This window comes from Aquarana catesbeiana, linkage group LG13 (assembly GCF_042186555.1).
Source record: "Aquarana catesbeiana isolate 2022-GZ linkage group LG13, ASM4218655v1, whole genome shotgun sequence".
In the NCBI taxonomy this organism is placed as follows: Eukaryota; Metazoa; Chordata; class Amphibia; order Anura; family Ranidae; genus Aquarana; species Aquarana catesbeiana.
The window spans coordinates 4,471,146-4,485,244 of record NC_133336.1 but is presented as its reverse complement, the minus strand read 5'-3'; positions in this window follow the sequence as shown (position 1 = coordinate 4,485,244).

The following is a 14,099-nucleotide window of genomic DNA, read 5'->3' as shown; positions in this document are numbered from 1 at the left end:
ATTTTTAGTTCATTTTCTGAAATTGGATTTTCTAACTGGCGAGCGTCTTCCTTGTCGATGGGTTTCGGGCAATGATCTTTTAAAAAACTCTTAATAAGGGAGTGTCGGGTGTTATTCGTTGCGAGGTCAGCTGATTGTGTGTTGAGATTGTAAAGATTGGAGCAATATGCCTCAAAATGGAAAGATATATATGGGGCCGTAATTTTCGGCCTGCCTTGGGAGTTATTGATAGTGTAAATGTTGGTCTGGGCTTTTTTAGTTTGAATGGCTTTGGCTAGGTATTTATTATATTCCGCTTTTATTTCCAAATTCATAACATAACTTCTGTTGTAGAATAAATTTATGTTTTGTTTTGTGGGATAATTTCGTTAGTAGGAGTTCCCGGGTTTGTGTAAGATCAAGGTTTGTCTGTTGGGCTTGGGTTTGTTTATGAGCTAACTCTAAAGTTTTAATTGTTTGGATTAGGGTTGTAATCCTGGCTTGATGGGCCTTCTTTCGAGCAGTTTTTAGGGCAATGAATTTCCCCCTTAGGGCACATTTATGGGCCTCCCATTGTGTTAGCGGAGCAGTTTCTCCGTTATCATTTTCCAGGAAGAAGTCGTGCATGGCTTGCCTAACAGTTATGTCTTCTTCTGAAGTCAGTAGACCTGAGTCTAGGCGCCAGGTCTTGGAGTGGGTATTTTGGTCTGGGAAGGTCAATGTCATGGTGATTGGGTGGTGGCCGGATAATAGCATTTGTTCAATAGTTGCGTGGGAGAGGAAAGGGAGGTCCGTCTGGGATAGGAAGAGGTATTAGATTCTGGAATATTTATTATGAGGGGCAGAGAAGAACGTGTAATCCTTTTCATTGGGATGAAGGGTGCGCCACGTGTCATGTAAGAGTAGTTCTTGAAATTGCAGTTTGATATGGCGTAGGGTTCTATAGGGCAATGAAGTGGTACTTGATGAGGTATCCAACAGTGGGTACAGGGCAACATTAAAGTCCCCACCAAGAATGGTTATTCCAGTAGAAAAGCCTGTTAGGAGTTGGGAGATCTGTCTAAAGAAGCTTGCTTGTGCAGAGTTGGGGCTGTAGATGTTGGCCAGGGTTACAGGTCGTCCTAGAATTTTCCCTTTTAAAAGAATGTATCTGCCTTCCTTATCTATTAGCGAATCCATGTGTTTACAGTTTAAGTTTTTGGAGATCAGGATTGAAACTCCCTTAGTTTTTGCATGTGAGCTATTAGAGTGATAGGAGGTTGGAAACAAGTGGTTTGTGAGTTTAGGAATCTTATCTGTGTGAAAATGCGTTTTTTTGTAGGAAGACGATGTTGGCTTTTAATGTGTGCATCCGGAATAGAACCTGGCTGCGCTTCTCTGGGATATTGAGACCTTTTGCGTTCAGAGATGCTATTTTCAGCGTGGTATGTTTAGTGATAGGTTTTGTATATGGCATGCTGTGTTGGTGGTGAAGCTTTTAATCAGTGAGAAAGTTAGGAGATTTCGTCTGTTATCTCACTTAAGTGTGGATTAGGGTGGGTAATGGAAATACTGATTACCTGGTGGGTAGGGTTGTGAACATAATATTTGGGTAGGAGGCCAGAGAGGGGTGGGAGATGAGGTCAGTGGAGGGGGGGAGGAAGCGAGTGTGATAAGGAGGGTGGATGAGAGAGAGGAAAGGAGATGTGGTAGGAGGGGGTTGTAGAGGATAATGGGAAAACGACCGGGAGTGTTACCGGAGGTGGGGGGGGAGAAAGAGATAAGTATTCCGGAAGTAAGGAAAGGTGCCGAGACCTTCCTTATGAAGTGTCACGTGGTCCGGTAGGGGTCAGCGGGAATGAGTATATTCCAGTTGTGTGGAGAAGTGGAAGGAGCCGGTGTGGTACTAGTAAGTTGGAAAGTAGAGTCCTCTGGTCCTTAGAGGAGAGTATTAGCGTTAGGTGGAGGAGCCTTTGGATTTTGACACTATATAAAAAGACAGTGGTTCAACAGATGGGGAGCTTGGCTGCAGGGTGGAGGGAGATTACTAGATAGAGTATGGTATGAGGACAACTTGGGGCTAGGTATATCAGGTTTTTTGATAATGGGACATCGTCAGCATTTTGTGAGTGGATATCTATCCGTTAAAGTGTGTTTAGCTCCATTATGGAACTAGAAGTGTCTTCTCTATCAGTATATCATTATTATGTTAAGTGAGTATTTGGCATTCACTACATCTACTTTGCTGTGGTATCAGATCCTGTCCAGAGTAAATTCTATGGTGCGTGTGGCCGAGTCCCCCTTTGTCTGTGAACATGTTCCTGAGAGTTGGTTGTAAGACTAGGCCGGTCTTACTCACCTGGCCGGGTGTTTGCCAAGAAAGCGATTGAGTAGGGTATGTAGTGCAGGTGAGGTGTAGAGGTCGGTTCCACACGACAGAGATCCCCTGAGATTTCTTTGCTAAGCTGCTTTTCAGAACAGTAATAATAGAGAACAAAGACAGTATTTAAACGAGATTAATCAGTTGTTAAATGAATGTAACTAAGTATTATTCTCCGACATAGAACCGTAACAAGTGCAAACATAAAACGGTAACAGTAAACAGGTATCTATGACCAGTATGCCATTTAACTTCCTTTCAAGGGTTCTGGCTCAGCTATAAATTTTTGTCTCAACTTGAGATCTTGGATTACTCTTGCAAGTCCTCGAGTTTAGGCGAGTTCATACGGGAAGTTTGGTTATCAGGGTATTGAGTAGATAGGAAATAGCCAATTTTGACCAAGTTAGTGGTTGCTTTGGTTACTAGACCTTTATTTTTTTTAGATATTTTGTTGTTTTTTTATCAGGGAGTGGGGAAAATAAGTGTTTTCAGAGGTGACCCCTTATTATAAGAGGAGAGTTGTTTGGGGACATATAGTAAGGGGAGGAGTATCAATGAGAATTGGTCTTATAGTCCGCATGAAATCGCCCTCCTGAGTAGGAGTTTAAGTATACATTGTATAGTACCAATGACCAGTCTTTCAATATAGGCCTGTAGGATAACACAGGGAAGTCGTCCCCCCCCCCCCCCCCCTCAGGGTACTCCCTTTATGGAATCCATTTTCAGGAATATAAATCAATCACTGGGATAGTAGGGGAACTGGAAAGGAGGTGGTTGAGGGGTAAGGAAGCTATGGAAATAGGGGAGGGGATGGCGAGGAGAGATCCTGCTTATAAAATTATTTAGCAGTCTTAAAGATTGTTCATCACTTAGCAGGCGTATTCATACTTGCGTGAGGGGAGTCGAGTTGGGAGAATGTAGTCTGCGATGCAAAGGTTACCATTCGTCGCTTCCAGTGGGAGTGTTTAGACATCTTGGTAGGTTTCTGTTTCTTGAGCAGGTGCTGTATGTTGGTGAGAAGAAAAGGTTCAGCTCTGGCTGAGGGCAAGTCATGAAGTCAGAGTACGTGACAGCTGTTAAGTTCAGAATGATGCAAAGATGTTGGACTGGTCAATTGGGACAAGGATCAGTTCATCTCTGGTGTCGAGGTTCTGCGAGCAGAAAACTGCTTGATGGAAATCCTGAGAGCCAGGTAGCCTCAAGAGCTAATCATGAAGTGCCTGGCTTGATGAGTTCGGGTGAGAGAATGGAGAAGGGAAGGTCATTCCCCATCCTGGACCCCCATGGCGGGGCCTTCTGTGTGCAGGGGAAGCTGTAGGGCTGTTATTTGCAGTGTTCCTGGATCCTACAGATGTGTTGGTTCTGGGCGAGTTGGATCTGTGTCTGCGGATGTGGAACTCATCCCGGACTGGTATGGCATCTGTCAACGTGGATCTCCTGAGATGAGGAGGTTGGAGGGTTCTGTACCAATCAGGTAATTCAATGTTGGGTATGTGCAGTGTCTCGCAAAGTGCATAGAGATCTTCTGGTACCCTCAGGTTAGCTGTGCGGCCTTGTGCTGAGGCCGAAAGGCAAAAGGGAAATTTCCAGCGGTACTGGATTCCATTTGTTCTCAACAGGTCAAGGAGGGGGCGCAGATCCCTTCTATTCTGGAGAGTAATGGGTGATAAGTCTTGGAAATTTTTTATCTCTGTGCCTTGGAACAATAGGTTGCGATGGTCCCTGGACCTACGCAGGATTTCCTCTTTTAGTTTGAAGTTGACTAAACAGCATACAATATCTCTGGGAGGGTCAGTGTCTCTTCCTTTTGGGTCTGAGAGCTCTGTGCAGACGTTCATATTCAATGGGGGATTCAGGGGGTCTGCCTAGAAGATCATTGAATACGGCTATAGTGGCCTGGGCAATTTGGGTATGATCGACCGATTCTGGCATGCCTCTTACCTGTATGTTGTGTCGTCGGCCACGGTTGTCCAGGTCCTCCATGTATCTGTGCACATCTCTGAGCTGGACATTATTAGCTTGGGAGGATGTTTGAAGCTGATGTATGGCATTTTCATTGCGCATTGTTGTTTCTTCTATTTCATCCATGCGCATTGTCATGGAATGGAGGTCCCTCCTGAGGTCTGTGATGGCCGTTGCTAGTGTGGCTTTTATATCTTCAGCCACAGATCTCAGGTCCCTGATGTTTATGGGCTGATCAGTAGCCGTGTTTGGCAGTGGAGGATGTGCCTGGTTTCTTCCTGACGGGCTTAGGCTGGAGGATCGGGCTGTTCCGGAGTAGGCCTGAGATGAAGTCGGGGTCTCGCGCGGCTGCTTCCGGAAAATCTCCGGTATGCTGCGGCCCGATTGTGAGTCGGATCCCCTGGGGGAACGGGATCGGGTCGGGGATGAGTTCCCCTTCGGTTTCCCCATGTCTGCGGGGGATGTATGGCTCGCTAGGCTTGTGAGCTAATCCTCTGTAGACCGGAGCACGAGGATTAGACGTCCATTACAGTCCGGCTCCAAACCACGCCCCCGAAATCCTTTTCTTGTAGTCCGTTGAGGGACACGGGTCCACTTGTTTATTATTATCCTCTCTGTACTTCATTGCTGCAAAACTGAGGCATGCTGGTAGTTACCCTTGGCTAGCCTTTGTTTTCCAGTGTCTACTCCCCCTGTAGGCAGCAGTATAACCTGAAAGGTGAAGCAGAACTTTAGTTCCACTGTGGACGGCTCCGACCCCTTCTCCGGTGCCCCATTATTGGGCGTGTGTGAATGTGCCAACAAAACTGCCCGGCCTTCGGTTTCTGTGCAAAGATGAGGAAGGTGTCAGACTTCCCTGTTGGTGGTCTTTGTGCTGTGCATGGCAAACTGCCGGGGGGGGGGGGGCTGGGGGCACAGATGGCTGGGAAAATGGCACAAGTACAGATGTACCATAGGGCTCTCTCGAGAAAACGCAACACCAGAAAGAAATACAAATCTAATCTGATGTTCAAATTCAGTCCCACAGTGACCTTCAAGTTCTGAGCCAAATGGGTTATTAAAGTGGAACTCCAGCCATAACGTTTTTGTTTGAAGAGGGGAAGTTGGGTCTTGAAAAAACAGCATTGGAGGGCAACGCATATCAAAAAAAAGACCAGGCTGGTCGCTAAGTAGAGCTTGGAACTTTCCTTGGACTTTTCTTTGGTCTTTTTTTTTTTTTTTTTTTTGATAGGCGTTGCCCTCCAATGCTCCTCGCTGCAAAGGCCATTTACAGGTGAGGGCAGTGGTGGCGAATGTTTTGTACGCTTGATTTTAGGTCAGGCAACGCATTGTCACCTTTGCAGCCATTGTGCTAGCTGCTGGGTGTTCAGTGTGCCCCTGTACCTTTTAAGGGGGGGGGGGTGGGCTGACTCCAGTGCATCTGCCTTCAACTTGTGCTTTTTAACCACTTGCTTACCGGGCACTTAAACCCCCCCTCCTATCCAGACCAATTTTCAGCTTTCAGCGCTGACGCACTTTGAATGACAATTGCGCGGTCATCCATCACTGTACCCAAATGAAATTTTTATCATTTTTTCCCCACAAATAGAGCTTTCTTTTGGTGGTATTTGATCACCTCTGCGGTTTTTATTTTTTGTTAAAAAAATTTAAAAAGACTGAATTTTTTAAAAAATAATTTATTTTTTTTTAATATTTTGTTATAAAATTTTAAAAAGGGTAATTTTTCTCCTTCATTGATGTACGCTGATGAGGCGGCACTGATGGGCACTGATAGGTGGCAGTGATGGGCACTGATGGGTGGCAGTGATGGGCACTGATTGGTGGCAATAATGGGCACTGATCTGGTACATTGATAGGCAACACTGCTAGGTGGCGCTGATTGGCACCACTGGTGGGCATTGATAGGTGGCACTCATGGGCATTGATACGTGGCACTGGCAGGTGGCAATGTCAGATGGCACTGGCAGGGGGTACTGGTGGCACAATTGAGGCATTATTGCCTCCTCCTCTTCGGGACCGATGTCCCTTGCTGATGAGCCGGCGATCGGCTTTTTTTTCTCCTCGCACTGTCAGAGCGAGGAGGAAAAAAAAACGATCACAGAGCTTTTGTTTTGATCATGTGATCAGCTGTCATTGGCTGACAGCTGATCACATGGTAAGGGGCCGGGACCGGCCCCTTACTTGGATCGGTGATCACCCGAGTCTCAGTGACTCGGTGATCACAGCGCGCTCCACGCGCGTGGGGCGCGTGCACAGGGGAGGCCGTCATATGATGGCCTCCCGGGAATTCAGGTCCACGCTGTAGCCGTCATTCGGCTATAGTGCGGATATCAAGTGGTTAAGGACAGGTTTCCCGCACAGTAATTATTATTGAGTAATTTTTAACAAGGATATTTTTAAGATACAAAATCAATCGATATGACACAGTCTGTGTATATGAAACTTATTCGTGGAGACATGTGATCATACGAAATAGTTACATTTATTGGTTGACAAAAAACAGATATCTACATGAAATTAAAATACCGATTGCTTTACATGAACGTCTTGAAAATCAATAAAAACACTTGCAAAAATGGGCGCGCAGTCCCTTTGACCTAATACCACCATGATAACTTCTCGGTAGAATCAATAACCTTGTGAACTTGACAATTGAACAGAACGTCTGTATTTCACACGTCCAACCGTTACTATACTGCAGGCAAGTGGTCAACAATGTGAAATAAATTAGACGTTTGTTTTGTCAATAAAAGAGGCAACAATGCAAAAAAGAAAATATGATGAAAAATTTGAATCTTTAGAGAAAAATCTACAAGGTGGTTATTGATTCGGGGGAACGATTATCAATTGTATAACATTCAATAATTCAATATTTGAGAGAACATACAAGATAAAATCAACATGACATAATTACCCATTCCAAGATGGCTACTGTTCCTATTGGCTGGTTACCAAAGTTAAGATGGCTGCTGTAGTTTTCAAAAGTGGATACTCTTAGAGAGGATTTACTTCTTGCGACCTCTGAGTTCCAAGTATTAGGTGTTGAGGAATCTTCATGAATGTAAAGATATGTATTGATGCATGGTGCATGTATATCTCAGTCTGTCTGGGAGTATGGGCATCTCCCAGTGTCCCCCCTCAGGGGTGTGTCCCTCAGGGTGGGTCCCCTGAGCTTCCTTTGAGCTCCCTCTCATGGCATCTTACTTGCCTCTAAATACCATTTCAGACAATGAGACCATGAAAATTATATGAGCTCTGCCCAAAAGGTATGGCTTCTTTTCTATTGGTTAAGCAAAACCTCATCATTTACCTCCCAGGGAGTTCCGTGAGTTTTAGGTAATATCACCTTCAACCACTAGGCGGGTCTGAGAGCAGAAAATGTGTTCTGAACTCTCTTTTAAATGAAATGTTCAATTTTCATAATATGTATAATGGTGAGAAGAATATATACCTTTAAATATTCCGGTAATCGGTCTAATATAAAATACACTCAGTATAATTTTGATTAATCACTATTACATAAAAGCTCTGACAAGCATTAGCAAACAGCAGCATAATTAGCACATTGCCCAGAAAAGAGAAGAACTGGCCATAGTGTAATAAATTCAAAAACGTTTTAATAAAATTAGCTAAGTTAAGTATTGCACTTACAGATAGGAGGCGAAAATATCGCATGTAAAGGGCCGGCATACATAAAAACGGTGCCCGTCCTCCAACTCCGCTCGCGTGGTAACGTCACTAACGTGCCTTTCTCCAGACGCGTTTTGTCATCAGTAGACGTTGTCAATGTTCCCCATCTGTAAGTGCAATACTTAATTTTATTAAAACGTTTTTGAATTTATTACACTATGGCCAGTTCTTCTCTTTTCTGGGCAATGTTCTAATTATGTGGATGCCGGACGTGAGTCCTGGGGAGCGATCTTCACCATCTGAATATGGCTCCTATTGTGGTCATCAGCAAGCGTAAAGGCCTAGGCTGGGCTAAAGCCACCTGCCCTTTAAAGCTTGTGGTCCGGTAAGCTTAATCTACAGCTACGGTGGTCGGGCACTTTATTTGTGGATGCGCACTGTGGTGTTATTATGACACTTCGTAATTTTTAAGAACACTCATTTGTTTTGATGTCAACTGTTTTGGACTTTATTTTTAGCGCAGCTTTTTCCAATCCATAGACTGGTTATATATATATGTTAATCCATAAATGTATATCTATAAAAACTGGTCTATCTAAGAAAGACACATGTTAATCAATATCGCCTAAAATGATTATCTATATGGATACCTGTATAATTCTGGTATATCCAATGAATATTTATCTAAACATGGGCTACAGTCTTATATTGTTATAATCATAACTGTATATGTTTTCATAATACTAATTTAGTTTCTTAAAACACTTCTACTTATAAAATCACACGTTCATATATATTTTCTTTATACCAAAGTTGTTGGGTCCGCAGATACTAAAATTATATTCATCTTTGTGACCTACATTATCATATATACATATGAATGACTTATAATAACCATATAGGTATTTTAAAATATTTCTGACTTGCATAACCATTCACATCTTCCTAACACCATGTTTTAGGATGGACTTTGTCTCAATGGATGGTTAGATAGTTTAGCTGTGTCCACGATTCCTAAAATCTACACAATGAGTTATGTTGGCTATTTAAATGGTTCCTCACTCGACCACAATGGTTTGGGCCAGGTGAGGTCACTTCTATGTGATAACAGTCTGTATAACCTTTTTTTCCCTATGGCTGTTTCTCGCTTTTGTTTATCCACTAAAACCATGTAAATATCTCCTTGTTTTGTGCCGAGAGCAGCCATTGTTCCAGCGAGTCTCTCTCACAATACATGCTTGTAAAAGTTTTCAATATTTGATGTATTAGAACACCTTGGAAACACATGAGAACATCTATTTTGTTCTAAAGGTCTCCAAAAAGGGCAACAGTCCAATAATTGCAATAATCATGGTTCATCTGCTTTCTTTTGAGGCCTGTGCTTCCACTGTGGAGCCTCTCATTAGTCATTGGTAGGGACTACAGATCATACGGTGCCTTCATTAGTCAGAGGTAGGGACTACAGATCACATGGTGCCTTCATTAGTCAGAGGTAGATACTACAGATCATACGGTGCCTTCATTAGTCAGAGGTAGGGACTACAGATCACACGGTGCCTTCATTAGTCAGAGGTAGGGACTACAGATCACACGGTGCCTTCATTAGTCAGAGGTAGGGACTACAGATCACATGGTGCCTTCATTAGTCAGAGGTAGGTACTACAGATCATACGGTGCCTTCATTAGTCAGAGGTAGGGACTACAGATCACAGGGTGCCTTCATTAGTCAGAGGTAGGGACTACAGATCACAGGGTGCCTTCATTAGTCAGAGGTAGGGACTACAGATCACAGGGTGCCTTCATTAGTCAGAGGTAGGGACTACAGATCACAGGGTGCCTTCATTAGTCAGAGGTAGGGACTACAGATCACAGGGTGCCTTCATTAGTCAGAGGTAGGGACTACAGATCACAGGGTGCCTTCATTAGTCATTGGTAGGAACTACAGATCACACGGTGCCTTCATTAGTCAGAGGTAGGGACTACAGGTCACACTGTGCCTTCATTAGTCAGAGGTAGGGACTACAGATCACACTGTGCCTTCATTAGTCAGAGGTAGGGACTACAGATCACAGGGTGCCTTCATTAGTCATTGGTAGGAACTACAGATCACACGGTGCCTTCATTAGTCAGAGGTAGGGACTACAGATCACAGGGTGCCTTCATTAGTCAGAGGTAGGGACTACAGATCACACGGTGCCTTCATTAGTCTGAGGTAGGGACTACAGATCACAGCGTGCCTTCATTAGTCAGAGGTAGGGACTACAGATCACACGGTGCCTTCATTAGTCAGAGGTAGGGACTACAGATCACACGGTGCCTTCATTAGTCAGAGGTAGGGACTACAGATCACACGGTGCCTTCATTAGTCAGAGGTAGGGACTACAGATCACACGGTGCCTTCATTAGTCAGAGGTAGGGACTACAGATCACACGGTGCCTTCATTAGTCAGAGGTAAGGACTACAGATCACAGGGTGCCTTCATTAGTCAGAGGTAGGGACTACAGATCACAGCGTGCCTTCATTAGTCAGAGGTAGGGACTACAGATCACAGCGTGCCTTCATTAGTCAGAGGTAGGGACTACAGATCACAGGGTGCCTTCATTAGTCAGAGGTAGGGACTACAGATCACACGGTGCCTTCATTAGTCAGAGGTAGGGACTACAGATCACAGCGTGCCTTCATTAGTCAGAGGTAGGGACTACAGATCACAGGGTGCCTTCATTAGTCAGAGGTAGGGACTACAGATCACAGGGTGCCTTCATTAGTCAGAGGTAGGGACTACAGATCACACTGTGCCTTCATTAGTCAGAGGTAGGGACTACAGATCACAGGGTGCCTTCATTAGTCAGAGGTAGGGACTACAGATCACAGGGTGCCTTCATTAGTCAGAGGTAGGGACTACAGATCACAGGGTGCCTTCATTAGTCAGAGGTAAGGACTACAGATCACAGGGTGCCTTCATTAGTCAGAGGTAAGGACTACAGATCACACTGTGCCTTCATTAGTCAGAGGTAGGGACTACAGATCACAGGGTGCCTTCATTAGTCAGAGGTAAGGACTACAGATCACAGGGTGCCTTCATTAGTCAGAGGTAGGGACTACAGATCACAGGGTACCTTCATTAGTCAGAGGTAGGGACTACAGATCACAGCGTGCCTTCATTAGTCAGAGGTAGGGACTACAGATCACAGGGTGCCTTCATTAGTCAGAGGTAGGGACTACAGATCACAGGGTGCCTTCATTAGTCAGAGGTAGGGACTACAGATCACACGGTGCCTTCATTAGTCAGAGGTAGGGACTACAGATCACAGGGTGCCTTCATTAGTCAGAGGTAGGGACTACAGATCACAGCGTGCCTTCATTAGTCAGAGGTAGGGACTACAGATCACAGGGTGCCTTCATTAGTCAGAGGTAGGGACTACAGATCACAGCGTGCCTTCATTAGTCAGAGGTAGGGACTACAGATCACAGCGTGCCTTCATTAGTCAGAGGTAGGGACTACAGATCACAGGGTGCCTTCATTAGTCAGAGGTAGGGACTACAGATCACAGGGTGCCTTCATTAGTCAGAGGTAGGGACTACAGATCACAGGGTGCCTTCATTAGTCAGAGGTAGGGACTACAGATCACAGGGTGCCTTTATTAGTCAGAGGTAGGGACTACAGATCACAGCGTGCCCTCATTAGTCAGAGGTAGGGACTACAGATCACAGCGTGCCCTCATTAGTCAGAGGTAGGGACTACAGATCACACTGTCCCTTCATTAGTCAGAGGTAGGGACTACAGATCACAGGGTGCCTTCATTAGTCAGAGGTAGGGACTACAGATCACACTGTCCCTTCATTAGTCAGAGGTAGGGACTACAGATCACAGGGTGCCTTCATTAGTCAGAGGTAGGGACTACAGATCACACTGTCCCTTCATTAGTCAGAGGTAAGGACTACAGATCACAGGGTGCCTTCATTAGTCAGAGGTAAGGACTACAGATCACACTGTCCCTTCATTAGTCAGAGGTAGGGACTACAGATCACAGGGTGCCTTGCTGGGGCCTGTAGCTTACGCATGCATTTGCAAATTGGTGCAACTAAACCCCTGTTTTTAAATGCATACTGTTAGGCTAATCTGGTTGGTTGCAGGCTGGTCGGTAAGTAGAGCTTGGAACTTTCTTTGGTCTTTTTTTTGAGAAGTGTGTAAAGCTGGTCATTCCCTAAGCAAAAAAATGTGTCTGGTCCCTGAGGAAGTCCCCGGGTGGCCCTTCCACCAAGGAGCCGAGTTGAAAGCTGTCAGCTGAAAAGCCCCCACATCCAATCAGATGCAGCCACTGCAGGTTGGTCCATTTGTGCTGTATGGTGGGAATGGAGGAATCTATTACATTTCTATTGGTGTATGGTCAGCTTTAAGGCGACCTTCACATGGGTGATTAGAACACCCTGAAGATGTCAGCGGCCGGAATCTACAGAACAGTGACGGCCGCTGTCAAGCTGTCATTGTTCTGTATATAGTGCATAGCTGCAGCTATGCATGACTCTTCACACAGCCAGAGATTACCTACTGTGATCATAGCTGACCACACACACATTGTATCCAGCCACCATCACTGCCGGTTATCCCTGGTTGTGTGAACAATCCTGAATAGCTGCAGCCCCGTCGACCCCCGATTTATTGGTGCAGCCCCGTCGGCCCCCCGATTTATTGGTGCAGCCCCGTCGCCCCCCCCCCCCGATTATCAGCGCAGCCCCGTCGCCCCCCCGATTTATTGGTGCAGCCCCGTGGCCCCCCCGATTATCAGCGCAGCCCCGTCGGCCCCCCCCGATTATCGGCGCAGCCCCGTCGGCCCCTCCGATTTATTGGTGCAGCCCGTCAGTGCCCTGATTATCGGCGCAGCCCCGTGGCCCCCCCGATTATCGGCGCAGCCCCGTGGCCCCCCCCCCGATTTATTGGTGCAGCCCCGTCGGCCCCTCCGATTTATTGGTGCAGCCCGTCAGTGCCCTGATTATCGGTGCAGCCCCGTCGCCCCCCCCCCCGATTATCGGCGCAGCCCCGCCGGCCCCCCGATTATCGGTGCAGCCCCCGTCGCCACCACCCCTGATTATCGGTGCAGCCCCGTCGCCCCCCACCCCCGATTATCGGCGCAGCCCCGTCAGGCCCCCGATTTATTGGTGCAGCCCCGTCGCCCCCCCCCCCCCCCCGATTTATTGGTGCAGCCCCGTCGGCCCCCCAATTATCGGTTCGGCCCCTCCGATTTATTGGTTCGGCCCCCCGATTATCGGTGCAGCCCCGTCGGCCCCTCCGATTTATTGGTTCGGCCCCCCCGATTATCGGTGCAGCCCCGTCGGCCCCTCTGATTTATTGGTGCAGCCCCATCGGTGAAAACCAGTGAATGAGAAAAGAACTTCTTTACAAAATGTTATAACCAAAACTTAAAAAAAAAAGGGGGGTGTGAAAGTTCCCGGGAATTGAAAGGGTTAAATAGTCCACTTGGATTTGCTGGGACTTGTAGTTCTGTATTGGCTGCACGCTGCGATCTGGAGACTGCGATCGCTGGGACTTGTGGTGCTATTGTGACACAAATGTAAATGTCGCAGTTGGTGGCCTCCCTGGATTCTTTGACCCGCTCTGGTTATTTTTGTCTCCTCCATTCTGGTCTGTTCTGCCCCGTCTGCCGCAACCTTTCAATAATCGCCCCTCCCCCCGGGGTCCTGTGTGCCGCAACCCTTCAATAGTCCCCCCTCAGGCCGGGTCCTGTGTGCTGCAACCCTTCAATAGTCGCCCCTCCCCCCGGGTCCTGTGTGCCGCAACCCTTCAATAGTCGCCCCTCAGGCCGGGTCCTGTGTGCTGCAACCCTTCAATAGTCGCCCCTCCCCCCGGGTCCTGTGTGCCGCAACCCTTCAATAGTCGCCCCTCAGGCCGGGTCCTGTGTGCCGCAACCCTTCAATAGTCGCCCCTCATGACGGGTCCTGTGTGCTGCAACCCTTCAATAGTCGCCCCTCAGGCCGGGTCCTGTGTGCCGCAACCCTTCAATAGTCGCCCCTCCCCCCGGGTCCTGTGTGCCGCAACCCTTCAATAGTCGCCCCTCACGACGGGTCCTGTGTGCTGCAACCCTTCAATAGTCGCCCCTCACGACGGGTCCTGTGTGCCGCAACCCTTCAATAGTCGCCCCTCATGACGGG